We start from the raw sequence: 12,069 nt of genomic DNA, 5'->3' as shown, positions 1-12,069 counted from the left end.
GCCAGCACCCGGCCCATATCCCTCCAAACCCTTCCTATTCATATACCCATCCAAATGCCTCTTAAATGTTGCCATTGTACCAGCCTCCACCACTTCCTCTGGCAGCTCATTCCATACACGTACCACCCTCTGCCTGAAAAGAATTGCCCCTTAGCTCCCTTTTATGTCTTTCCCCTCTCACCCTAAACCTAGGCCCCTCTAGTTCTGGACTCCCCGACCCCAGGGAAAAGACTTTGCCTATTTACCCTATCCATGCCCCTCGTGATTTTATAAACCTCTATAAGGTCACCCCCTCAGCCTCCGATACTCCAGGGAAAACAGCCCCAGCCTGTTCAGCCTCTCCCTGTAGCTCAAACCCCCCAACGTCCTTGTCAATCTTTTCTGAACCCTTTCAAGTTTCACAACATCCTTCCGACAGGAAGGAGACCAGAATTGCACGTAATATTCCAACGTCCTGGTCAATCGCCTCTGCACCCCCCCCCTCCCATTGCAGTCACCTTCCTTCTGAGACCAGAACTGCGTCTGGGGCCTAACCAACATTATACACAGCTCCATCAGTGACCCCCTTGATCTTGTGTTCAATACCCCAGCTGATCGAGGCAAATACCTTCCATTCTCCCCCAGCCAGCTTCACCACTGGCCCTCTTCCCGTCAAGGACGTTCGGGCCTACACAATTAGGCTTCTCCCTCATGTGTAAGAACATTTCACTTCAGGAACTAACTCAGTTGGAGTCATTGAGTTGGACGACTTCTAACACTTTGCATTTTTCTTGTAAAAGTACGCATGAAAATAACTTCTAAATACTACATTCTAAATTTTAAATTCTTCATTTTAAATTCTACATTGTAAATTGTAAATTCTACATTCTAAATTTTAAAATCTACATTCTAAATTCTACATTGTAAATTCTATATTCTAAATTCAAAATTTTGATATTCTAAATTCTAGAGTATTATACACTTAATGGGAAGGTCCTGGGGAGTGTTGCTGAACAAAGAGACCTTGGAGTGCAGGTTCATAGCTCCTTGAAAGTGGAGTCACAGGTCGATAGGATAGTGAAGAAGGCGTTTGGTATGCTTTCCTTTATTGGTCAGAGTATTGAGTACAGGAGTTGGGAGGGTCATGTTGCGGCTGTACAGGACATTGGTTAGGCCACTGTTGGAATATTGTGTGCAATTCTGGTCTCCCTGCTATAGGAAGGATGTCGTGAAACTTGAAAGGGTTCAGAAAAGATTGACAAGGATGTTGGAGGGTTTGAGCTACAGGGAGAGGCTGAACAGGCTGGGGCTGTTTTCCCTGGAGCGTCGGAGGCTGAGGGGTGACCTTATAGAGGTTTATAAAATCATGAGGGACATGGATAGGGTAAATAGACAAGGTCTTTTCCCTGGGGTGGGGGAGTCCAGAACTAGAGGGGCATAGGTTTAGGGTGTGAGGGGAAAGGGACCTGAGGGGCAACTTTTTCATACAGAGGGTGGTACGTGTGTGGAATGAGCTGCCAGAGGAAGTGGTGGAGGCTGGGACAATGACAGCATTTAAAAGGCATCTGGATGGGGACATGAATAGGAAGGGTTTGGAGGGAATATGGGCCAAGTGCTGGCAACTGGGACTAGATTAGTTTGGGCTATCTGGTCAGCATGGACAAGTAGGGCTGAAGGGTCTATTTTTGGACTGTACAGCTCTATGTATGACTCTACAACTGTGCAGATAGCCCAGGAGTGTTGGATTGGCACATTCTCTCTCTCTCTCTCTCTCCTTGGCACAGGGGATAAGGCACAGCAAGGGTAAAATTCCTGGATGTTGATGCCAGGATGACTATCCGGTATTTACGGATCACATTTCTGTTGTTAAACAAGTGAAGGACCACAAAGACGGGAAAGCGATTGGAGAGGGGATTGGTTCATGGTGTTTTGACAGGAGTCCTCCTCCATCTCTCCCTTTCTCAAGGTCAGCTCTGCGGGCACAGCGCCAACACTGACACTGGCCATTTGGCCCCACCGCTCCGTGCCAGCATTTGTGCCAGCTGCCTCTACATTGCTCTCACCAAACACCCCCATTCTCCCCCACACTCCCCGGGGGAGCGAGTCCCCCATTCTCCCCCCCACTCCCTGTGGGAGTGAGTCGCCCATTCTCCCCCCACTCCCCGTGGGAGTGAGTCCCCCATTCACTCCCCACTCCCCGTGAGAATGAGTCCCCCATTCTGCCCAGGCCTTGACTTATCAAGTGGTGGAAGATGTTTGGAACTCCCTCCCGTTAATGGTGATGCCATCTTCAGGGTCAGTGCTGAGGGAGTGCTCCCCCTCGTGGGAGAGTCTGGGACCAGAGGGTACAGCCTCAGAAGAAAGGGGTGCCAATTTCAGACTGAGGGGAGGGGGGAGTTTCCTCTCTCAGAGGGGTTGGGAACCCCTTGCCCCTGAGGGGAGTGGGGGCAGAGTTGGATTTGGATAACTCTTCGCCCGTGAAAGGTCCAGGTATGTGGAGTCACATGTCGGCCCGGACAGGGTGAGAATGGCCATTCCTCTCCACCCACCCCTCCTCCCCCGCTCCCCCCCCCCGAGGAGGCACTAGTGAACAAGACGGGCTTGTCCTGACGATCCAAGATGGTGGCCGAGTGGCATTGGCTGCTCCCACCCAGCTGCATTCCTCTTGTCCCTTCTGCTCTTCCTCTCCTGGTTTCTTTTTTCTTTCTTCTGGCCACAATGGCATGGGGTGGCACCTCCTGGTGGTTCGAGGAGGTCCCCGTTCGGGGCATGCGGCGGCAGGATCCCCCAGCGACAGGGAGAGGGGTGAGGGGTGGAGATGGCAATGGAATCTTCAAGATGGCGGCGTTGGCAAGGCGGAATCCCAGGGGGTGAGATGGGGAGGCGGCCGGAGATGGTGGTGGCCTGGCCTGGAATTGGAGCTGGGGTCTCCTGGTTGGTGTAGCCCCAGGGCCGGGGGACTCCCGGTCGTTGTGGGCCCGTGGCTGGAGAAACTCCAGGTCGGTGTAGGCCCAGGGGAGTCCCGGTCGGTGTAGGCCTGGGGTCAGGGACTCTGTCAGTGTAGGCCCGGGGCTGAGGGTCTCCAGGTCGGTGTAGGCCCAGGGGAGTCCCGGTCGGTGTAGGCCTGGGGTCGCGGACTCTCAGTCAGTGTAGGCCCGGGGCTGGAGGAACTCCGGGTCAGTGTAGGCCCAGGAGCGGGGACTCCCAGTCGGTGTAGGCCCAGGGCTAGGACACTCCCGGCCGGTGTAGGCCCGGGCCTGGTTGACTCCCGGCCAGTGTAGGCCTGGGGCTGGTTGACTCCCAGTCAGTGTAGGCCCGGGCCTGGGAGACTCCTGCTGATTGGCGGAACTGGGTATCCATGGTTGCGTGGGCTCAGCACAGGACCCAGCCTCATTGAGATGGGCAGGGGGGTGAGGAGATGGGGGGGCAAGGAGTGGCAATTCCTACATTGGTGGGCTGGGGACGGCAGCACAGGGGGTGACATCACTCCCTGGCGAGCTGCCTCAGGAAGCAGCGGGACCAAGATGGGCACTTTATCCTTGACATCATTTTTGCTCTTTTTAACGTGTGAACCATTCAAAATGGCGCCGAATTGTGGCTCTACTTGAAGCCTTTTGCTATACTTTACCACAAAAAATATGTGACAAGAAATCAGTTGATTCCATAGACGCTTAATTCCAGATTTCATTCCCATTAACCTCAACTTCCGACCATCTGCCCTGGTGGGAGTTGAACATAGGCCCGTGCAGCATTCCCCAGGTGAGGGGATTAACAGGCCGATGATAATCGCACTAGGCCACGTTTGATGCGAATCAATACTGGGTAAAACCAGATTACCAATGGTCAACCAAGAGAGAGAAAGACGGATTAGGAAGAGGATAAATAAAGGTGTACTGATGTGTCAGCCCTCAGTGGCTGAACACAATTTCTACAATCTGTCTTCCCTAGCAGCCGACAATATGGCCCCAGGGCTGGCGCAGTGCCTCGGTGGTTAGCACCGCTATCTCACCGCGCCAGGGACCTGGATTCGATCGCACACTCGGGGGGGCGACTGTCTGTGTGGAGTTTGCACATTCTCCCCCCACCCCATGTCTGTGTGGGTTTCCTCCGGGTGCTCCAGTTTCCTCCCACAGTCCAAAGATGTGCAGGTTAGGGTGGATTGGCCATGCTAAATTGTCCCACAGTGCCCCAGGGATGTACAGGTTAGGGCGGATTGGCCATGCTAAATTGTCCCGTAGTGCCCAGGGATGTGCAGGTTAGGGTGGATTGGCAGGTGCAGGGACTGGTTGGGATGCTCTGTGGAGGGTTGCTGTGGCATCAATGGGCCGAAAGGCCTCCTTCCACCCTGTCAGGAATGTGTGACCCTTTCTGGGGTCCATAAGTTGGTGTGAACAGGTTGCTCCGAGTGGGATCGGGGTATGTGGGAGTGGGGAAGGGGGAGGAGGTGGAATGGGTCGATGATGGCGGGTGATGTTGACGTGGGGGAACACGGTGAAACCGGTCGCAGCCGGAACTCCGGACCGGTCTCGTCCCAGTCCCAGCCGGCCGTGGGAAACTGGCTCAATCCGACACAGGGAACCAGCCAGACCGGTTTGGTCAGGTCTCTGCGAGCGGGCAGGTCAGGCCGTGACAAGATCAATCCTGCTCACTGACTCTCTGGAACGGGCCGGAATGTTCTGGAGGCAGCATGGGGGTTGGGGGGTGGTGGCTGAGGGTGGGGGAGGCATGTGAGACAGCACCGAGTTTCAGAGGTGACATTGAGAAACAAGAGGTGAGGGAGCTTTACTCTGTATCTAACCCCGTGCTGTCCCTGTCCCTGGGATGGGGGGGGGGGGACAGTGTAGAGGGAGCTTTACTCTGTATCTAACCCCGTGCTGTCCCTGTGTCTGGGATGGGGGGGGGACAGTGTAGAGGGAGCTTTACTCTGACGCTAACCCCATTCTGTCGCTGGGATTTGTGGGACAGTGTAGAGGGAGCTTTACTCGGTCTCTAACCCCATGCTGTCGCTGGTGTGTGTGGGACAGTGTAGAGGGAGCTTTACCTGATCTCTAACCCCGTGCTGTCGCTGGGGTGTGTGGGACAGTGTAGAGGGAGCTTTACTCTGTCTCTAACCCCGTGCTGTCCCTGTCCCTGGGATGAGGGGGGACAGTGTAGAGGGAGCTTTACTCTGTCTCTAACCCCGTGCTGTCCCTGTCCCTGGGATGGGGGGGGGACAGTGTAGAGGGAGCTTTACTCTGTATCTAACCCCGTGCTGTCCCTGTCCCTGGGATGGGCGGGGGGATAGTGTAGAGGGAGCTTTACTCTGTATCTAACCCCATGCGGACCCTGTCCCTGGGGCGGTGGGGGGGGGTCAGTGTAGAGGAAGCTTTACTGTAGTCGAACCTGAGACAATGGGTGAGATTCTCAATGATGACTTTGCATCAGTGTTCACTGAGGAGAGGGACATGAGGCATGTTGAGATTCGAGATAGAAGTTTGATTCGTCTGGATCACGCTGGCATAAGTAGGGAAGATGTGTTGGGAAGGCCAGAGGTGATTAAGGTGGACAAGTCACCAGGACCGGATGGGATCTATCCCAGGTTGCTGAGGGAGGTGAGAGAGGAACTAGCTGGGGCCCTGACAGATATCTTTATATCTTAAATACAGGTGAGGTGCCGGAGGACTGGAAGGTTGCTCATGTTGTCCCCCTGTACAAGAAGGGGAGTAGGGATATTCCAGGTAACTACAGACCAGTGAGCCTGACGTCAGAGGTGGGAAAGTTGCTGGAGAAGGTACTGAGGGAGAAATTCTATTTATATTTGGAAAAGAATGGGCTTATCAGTGATAGGCAACATGGTTTTGGGCGGGGGAGATCGTGCCTTACCAACTTAATAGAGTTCTTTGAGGAAGTGACCAAGCTGATAGATGAAGGAAGGGCTGTTGATGTCATGTACATGGACTTTAGTAAGGGGTTTGATAAGGTTCCCCGTGGTAGACTAATGGAGAAAGTGAAGGTGTGCAGGGTGTTCTAGCAAGATGGATAAAGAACGGGTTGAGCAACAGGAGACAGAGAGTCGTAGTTGAAGGGAGTCTCTCGAAATGGAGAAAGGTGCCCAGTGGTGTTCCACAGGGGTCAGTGCTGGGGCCACTGCCGTTTGTGATAGACATAAATGATCTGGAAGAGGGCACTGTTGGTCTGATCAGCAAGTTTGCAGATGACACAAAGTTTGGTGGAGTAGCAGAAAGCATAAGGGACCGTCAGAGAATACAGGAGGATACAGACAGACTGGAGAGTTGGGCGGAAAAGTGGCAGATGGAGTTCAATCCCGACAAATGTGAGGTGAGGCATTTAGGCAAGACTAATTCGGGAGCGAATTATACAGTGAACGGAAGAGCCTTGGAAAAAGTTGATGGGCAGAGAGATCGGGGAGTGCAGGTCCATTGTACCCTGAAGGTTGCTGCACAAGTGGACAGAGTGGTCAAGAAGGCACATGGTTTGCTTGCCTTCATCGGACGGGGTATTGAGTATAAGAGCTGGCAGGTCATGTTAACATTGTACAAGACATTGGTTCGGCCGCATTTAGAATACCGTGTACAGTTCTGGTCGACACATTACCAAAGGGATGTGGACATTTTGGAAGGTATTGGCTGTGAAGAGAGGTTGAGTAGGTTAGGATTGTTACCATTAGTAAAAAAGGAGATTGAGGGGGGGAACCTGATTGAGGTTTACAAAATCATGAAGGGTATAGACAGGGGAGATAGAGATAATCTTTTTCCCAGGGTGAGGGATTCAGTAACGAGAGGTCACACTTTCAAGGTGAGAGGTGGAAAGTTTAAGGGGGATACACGCGGCAAGTACTTCACCCAGAGGGTGGTGGGCGTCTGGAACACAGAGGTGGGAGAGGCAGGCACAGGAGATTCATTACAGAGGCGTCTGGGCAGATGCAGGAGTAGGTGGGGGGCAGAGGGATACAGATGGTTAGGAATTGGGCGACAGGTTTAGAGAGTGGATTTGGATCGGCTCAGGCTTGGAGGGCCGAAGGGCCTGTTCCTGGGCTGTACATTCTCCTTGTTCTTTGTATCTAGAACTGTGCTGTCCCTGTCCTTGGGATGGGGGTGGTGGTGGTGGGGGAGACAGTGTAAAGGGAGCCTTACTCTGTATCTAACCCCGTGCTGTCCCTGTCCCTGGGACGGGGGGATAATGTAGAGGGAGCTTTACTCTCTATCTAACCCCGTGCTGTCCCTGTCCCTGGGACGGGGGTGACAGTGTAGAGGGAGCTTTACTCTGTATCTAACCCCGTGCTGTCCCTGTCCCTGGGACGGGGGGGATAATGTAGGGGGAGCTTTACTCTCTATCTAACCCCGTGTTGTCCCTGTCCCTGGGATGGAGTTGGAGGGGGGGGGGGGGGGGGAACGGACAGTGTAGAGGGAGCTTTACTCTGTATCTAACCCCTTGCTGTTCCCCATCTGAAGGGGTTAATATCCGAACGCTGCACCGGCGATGTGGGTGTGAGCTGACGGAAACATTCACTGCCCGACACGTGAATGGGGGTATTGTTGATGTTTCACACAGAGAGAGAGAGGGAGGGAGGGAGGGAGGGAGGGAGACAGAGGGAGAAAGGGCAAACCTCTCCCTCTCTCCCTCTTTCTGTGTCGGCATCTGGAACGGGAGATCAAGGTGCCCCGAGGGGGTGGGACTGTGAGTGGTCCCGTTGCGAAGGGTGACAAGATCAGTAACCTTTCCTTTTGACTTTCACGCCAGTTCTGTCAGTGTTGGGGGGGGGGGGGGGGGGGGGGGGAGCACACGTGGTGTGGACAGAGGCGCCCGCTGTTTCGGCAGGATCGTGACTCCAGGCTCAAGATGCCGCACGGAGTCAGGGGTGGGGGTGGGATGTGAGGTCCACAAGACGGGCCCTCTCCCCACCTTCCACCCCCCCCAACACAGTGGCTCATCCGCCAATGGCGAACTTCCCATGATGCCACAGTAAAACAGGCTGGACCCTGTTCATTCAACTGTGCGCCGGAGGGGGGGCAACTATCTGGCGCAGGTGGGGGAAGGGTTTTAACGTCACACACACACTGTCCCCATCTCCATGTTCCTTTGCCTTTTTCTCCACGGATACCCAAGCTGTGCAGGGATCTGGGGTCCCTCAGGCAGGACTCCCCAAAGAGACGAATTGGCAGGTAATTGGGATATCTCACACTCCTTTCCACCACCCTCCCCTCGCCCCCCACCCCAGACTCTGCTACCTCCTGATGGTTATGAATCACTGAATGCCTTCAGGCCCTGCGGCCCACCAAGTCCACACCAACCCTCTGAAAGGTAACCCACCCAGATCCATGACCCTACCCTATTATCCTATATTTCCCCATGACCAATCCACCCTAACCTGCACATCCCTGGGCACTATGGGACAATTTACTATGGCCAATCCACCCTAACCTGCACATCCCTGGGCACTATGGGACAATTTAGCATGGCCAATCCACCCCTAACCTGCACATCCCTGGGCACTATGGGACAATTTAGCATGGCCAATCCACCCTAACCTGCACATCCCTGGGCACTATGGGACAATTTAGCATGGCCAATCCACCCTAACCTGCACATCCCTGGGCACTATGGGACAATTTAGCATGGCCAATCCACCCTAACCTGCACATCCCTGGGCACTATGGGACAATTTAGCATGGCCAATCCACCCTAACCTGCACATCCCTGGGCACTATGGGACAATTTAGCATGGCCAATCCACCCTAACCTGCACATCCCTGGGCACTATGGGACAATTTAGCATGGCCAATCCACCCTAACCTGCACATCCCTGGGCACTATGGGGACAATTTAGCATGGCCAATCACCCTAACCCGCACATCCCTGGGGCACTACGGGACAATTTCCCATGGCCAATCCACCCTAACCTGCACATCCCTGGACACTATGGGACAATTTAGCATGGCCAATCCACCCTAACCTGCACATCCCTGGGGCACTATGGGACAATTTAGCATGGCCAATCCACCCTAACCTGCACATCCCTGGGGCACTACAGGACAATTTAGCATGGCCAATCTACTCTAACCTACACACTGTTGGACTGTGGGAGGAAACCAGAAGAAACCCACGCAGACACGGGGCGGGTGGGAAAGAATGTGCAAACTCCACACTGTCACCCTGAGGGGGAATCGAACCTGGGCCCCTGGCACCGTGAGGTAGCAGCGCTAACCACTGAGCCCCAGGGCACCTCATTAATTCGTCCCAATGTCTGGGCAGGGCTGATGAAAGGGGGTGCTGCTGGAATCCATCCTTTGGACGTCACGCTGTTCCCCATTCCTGTATTGAAAGGCACCGCGGATTGTGTGTGTCGTGACCTCTTTTCCAGCTCTCCTTTCCCCCCCCCCCCCCGCTGCCTCCCCATAATCTTCCAACTGTTGGGAGGAGACTCCCACAATGCACTCTCTCGCTTTCGATCTCGTCTGCACTCTTCCCAATCAACTGGATCTCCCCAGCCCGTCTCCTGACCCCATTCCTTCAGCACGTCCTGCCCAGCAAGCTCAGTGCCCCCCTCAATATCTCCTCCTGCTCCCTGAAACCCTGGCCCCTTTGCCACCCCAGCGCCAGCTTCCCCCACCCAGTGCCCTTGACAATGCCCTCTCCAGATGCCATTATGACAGCCCAGAAGAGTATCACACCCTTCCCTGGCATTGGACAGGCCGACTCAGGGAATTCTTGGAAAGAGTCACAAGGTCTGTACAGTACGGAAAGAGACCCTTCGGCCCATCTTGCCTATGCTGACCCAGATATCTCAACCCAATCTAGTCCCATTTTCCCAGGATTCAGTCCAGGGAAGTCATCGACTCATACAGCTCGGAGACAGACCCTTCGGCCCAACGTGTCCATGCTGACCAGATATCCCAAACTAATCTCATCCCAGTTGCCAGCACTTGGCCCATATTCCCTCCAAACCCTTCCTATTCATGTCCCCGGCCAGATGCCTTTTAAATGCTGTCATTGTCCCAGCCTCCACCATTTCCTCTGGCAGCTCATTCCATACACGCACCACCCTCTGGGTGAAAAACATTGTCCCTTAGGTCCCTTCCCCCCCCCCCCCCCCCACCTCACCCTAAACCTATGCCCCTCTAGTTCTGGACTCCCCAACCCCAGGGAAAAGACCTTGTCTATTTATCCTATCCATGCCTCTCATGATTTTATAAACCTCTATAAGGTCCCCCCCTCAGCCTCCGACGCTCCAGGGAAAACAGCCCCAGCCTGTCCAGCCTCTCCCTGTAGCTCAAACCCTCCAACATCCTTGTCAATCTTTTCTGAACCCTTTCAAGTTTCACAACATCTTTCCGACAGGAAGGAGACCAGAATTGCACGCAATATTCCAACAGTGGCCTAACCAATGTCCTGTACAGCTACAACATGACCCTCCCCAACTCCTGTACTCAATACTCTGACCAATAAAGGAAAGCATACCAAACACCTTCTTCACTATCCTATCGACCTGTGACTCCACTTTCAAGGAGCTATGAACCTCCACGCCCCAGGGCCTTCCCATGAAGTGTATAAGCCGTGTAGCCCCTCATGTTTATTTAAATTAAACCCCATCTGTCACTCCTTACCCCATTGGCCCATCTGATCGCGGTCCTGTGGTGTACTCTGAGAGGACTCTCTTTGCTGTCCATTGTGTCACATCCCACCCCTTCCCTCTCCCTCACCACCGAGAAAGGTCGTAGCTCCCTGAATATGGTACCACCCCCCCTCCCCACCTTCACCAAACCTTGGTCACTTTGCCACCCTAACGAATGCATCCCCCCCACCCTGTGCCTGACGACACCCTCTCCAGATGCCATTACGACAGGACTTCCCTGGCATTGACACACAGAACGACGGTTGCAGGGAGGGGAGTGCCTACCCAATCACACTCTTCCCAAGGAGCAATACTGGCTCCTGGGACAAAGTGGCACGTCTAGTCTCCCAGCTCGGACTCCATCCCGCCAACTTAGGGGCTGTTTGATATGCCAAGGTTTAGCCAGTGGTGCGGGGAATCGCATTGGCATCCAGTTGCTCCCACCTACTGCAGCCGCAATACATCACCCGTCGCGGATTCTGTTCAAACGGAGGGCTTTGTGTCTGCGCTGACCACCGGGTGAGAGATAACTAACAGATTAAGCGGGTTAACAGATTAAGTCATAAAGGTAAACCGGAATACCGGCCTCCGGAATGGGACCGAAATGCTGTTGTGGTTGGGGGAGCGCATAAATATATATCATTGGTGAAGGATCAGAGACGCACCTGGATGGTCACTCGCGCCCACTGTGTTTAGCCAGAGAGTCTCTGCATTTATGTAGTGCCTTCCCTGTCATTTCTGGAGGTCCCAAAGCCCCTGGCGAGGCAAAGAGGTGCTTTCCCATCCTTCCCCTGCACCCCTCCCAGCAGCACAGCAAGATCCCATCAATGGGACCGAACTGGATGCTGATGCCTGCTGGGACGAGGGGAGGTGGGACTGAGGGGGTCAGGGACTGCAAAAGCACCACCACAGACAGAGAGGGTGGGGGGGGGCCCGTGGTGAAAGCTGGTTTTTATTGGGGAGATCGGTACACAGTGTCAAAGGTCACAGACCCTCTCGCCCCAGGTGGCTTCCTGGGAGGGTCAGAGGTCACAGCCTGAGGGCGTATCACCCCACAATAATTCATATCCATCACCACCCATAATCAGAGAGAGAGAGAGAGGAGAGAGAGAGAGAGAGAGAGAGGAGAAGAGAGAGAGAGAGAGAGAGAGAGAGAGAGAGAGAGAGAGAGAGAGAGGAGAGAGAGAGAGAGAGAGAGATCAAATAAATTGCACACTCTACACATCTTACCAAAATCTCCAAACCCTCTTACAACATGGAGACCATTTCATTAGCAAATTGTGAACAGGATATTCCCATTATTCAAGAGTCAGTTTTACAAAATAAATTAGCATCTTCAAAGGTGAAATGATACAATTATTCCAAAAAAACTTAGCTTATTCTACTCAGCAAAAGATTAAAGCTGTCAATCAACAAAATATCTCCACCTCATCGGAACAGTACTTGGTAAAGCTCCCTCTACACTGTCCCCCACCTCA

The sequence above is a fragment of the Chiloscyllium punctatum genome, chromosome 28 (assembly GCF_047496795.1).
Source record: "Chiloscyllium punctatum isolate Juve2018m chromosome 28, sChiPun1.3, whole genome shotgun sequence".
NCBI lineage: Eukaryota > Metazoa > Chordata > Chondrichthyes > Orectolobiformes > Hemiscylliidae > Chiloscyllium > Chiloscyllium punctatum.
Note: the sequence above shows the minus strand (reverse complement) of the source record.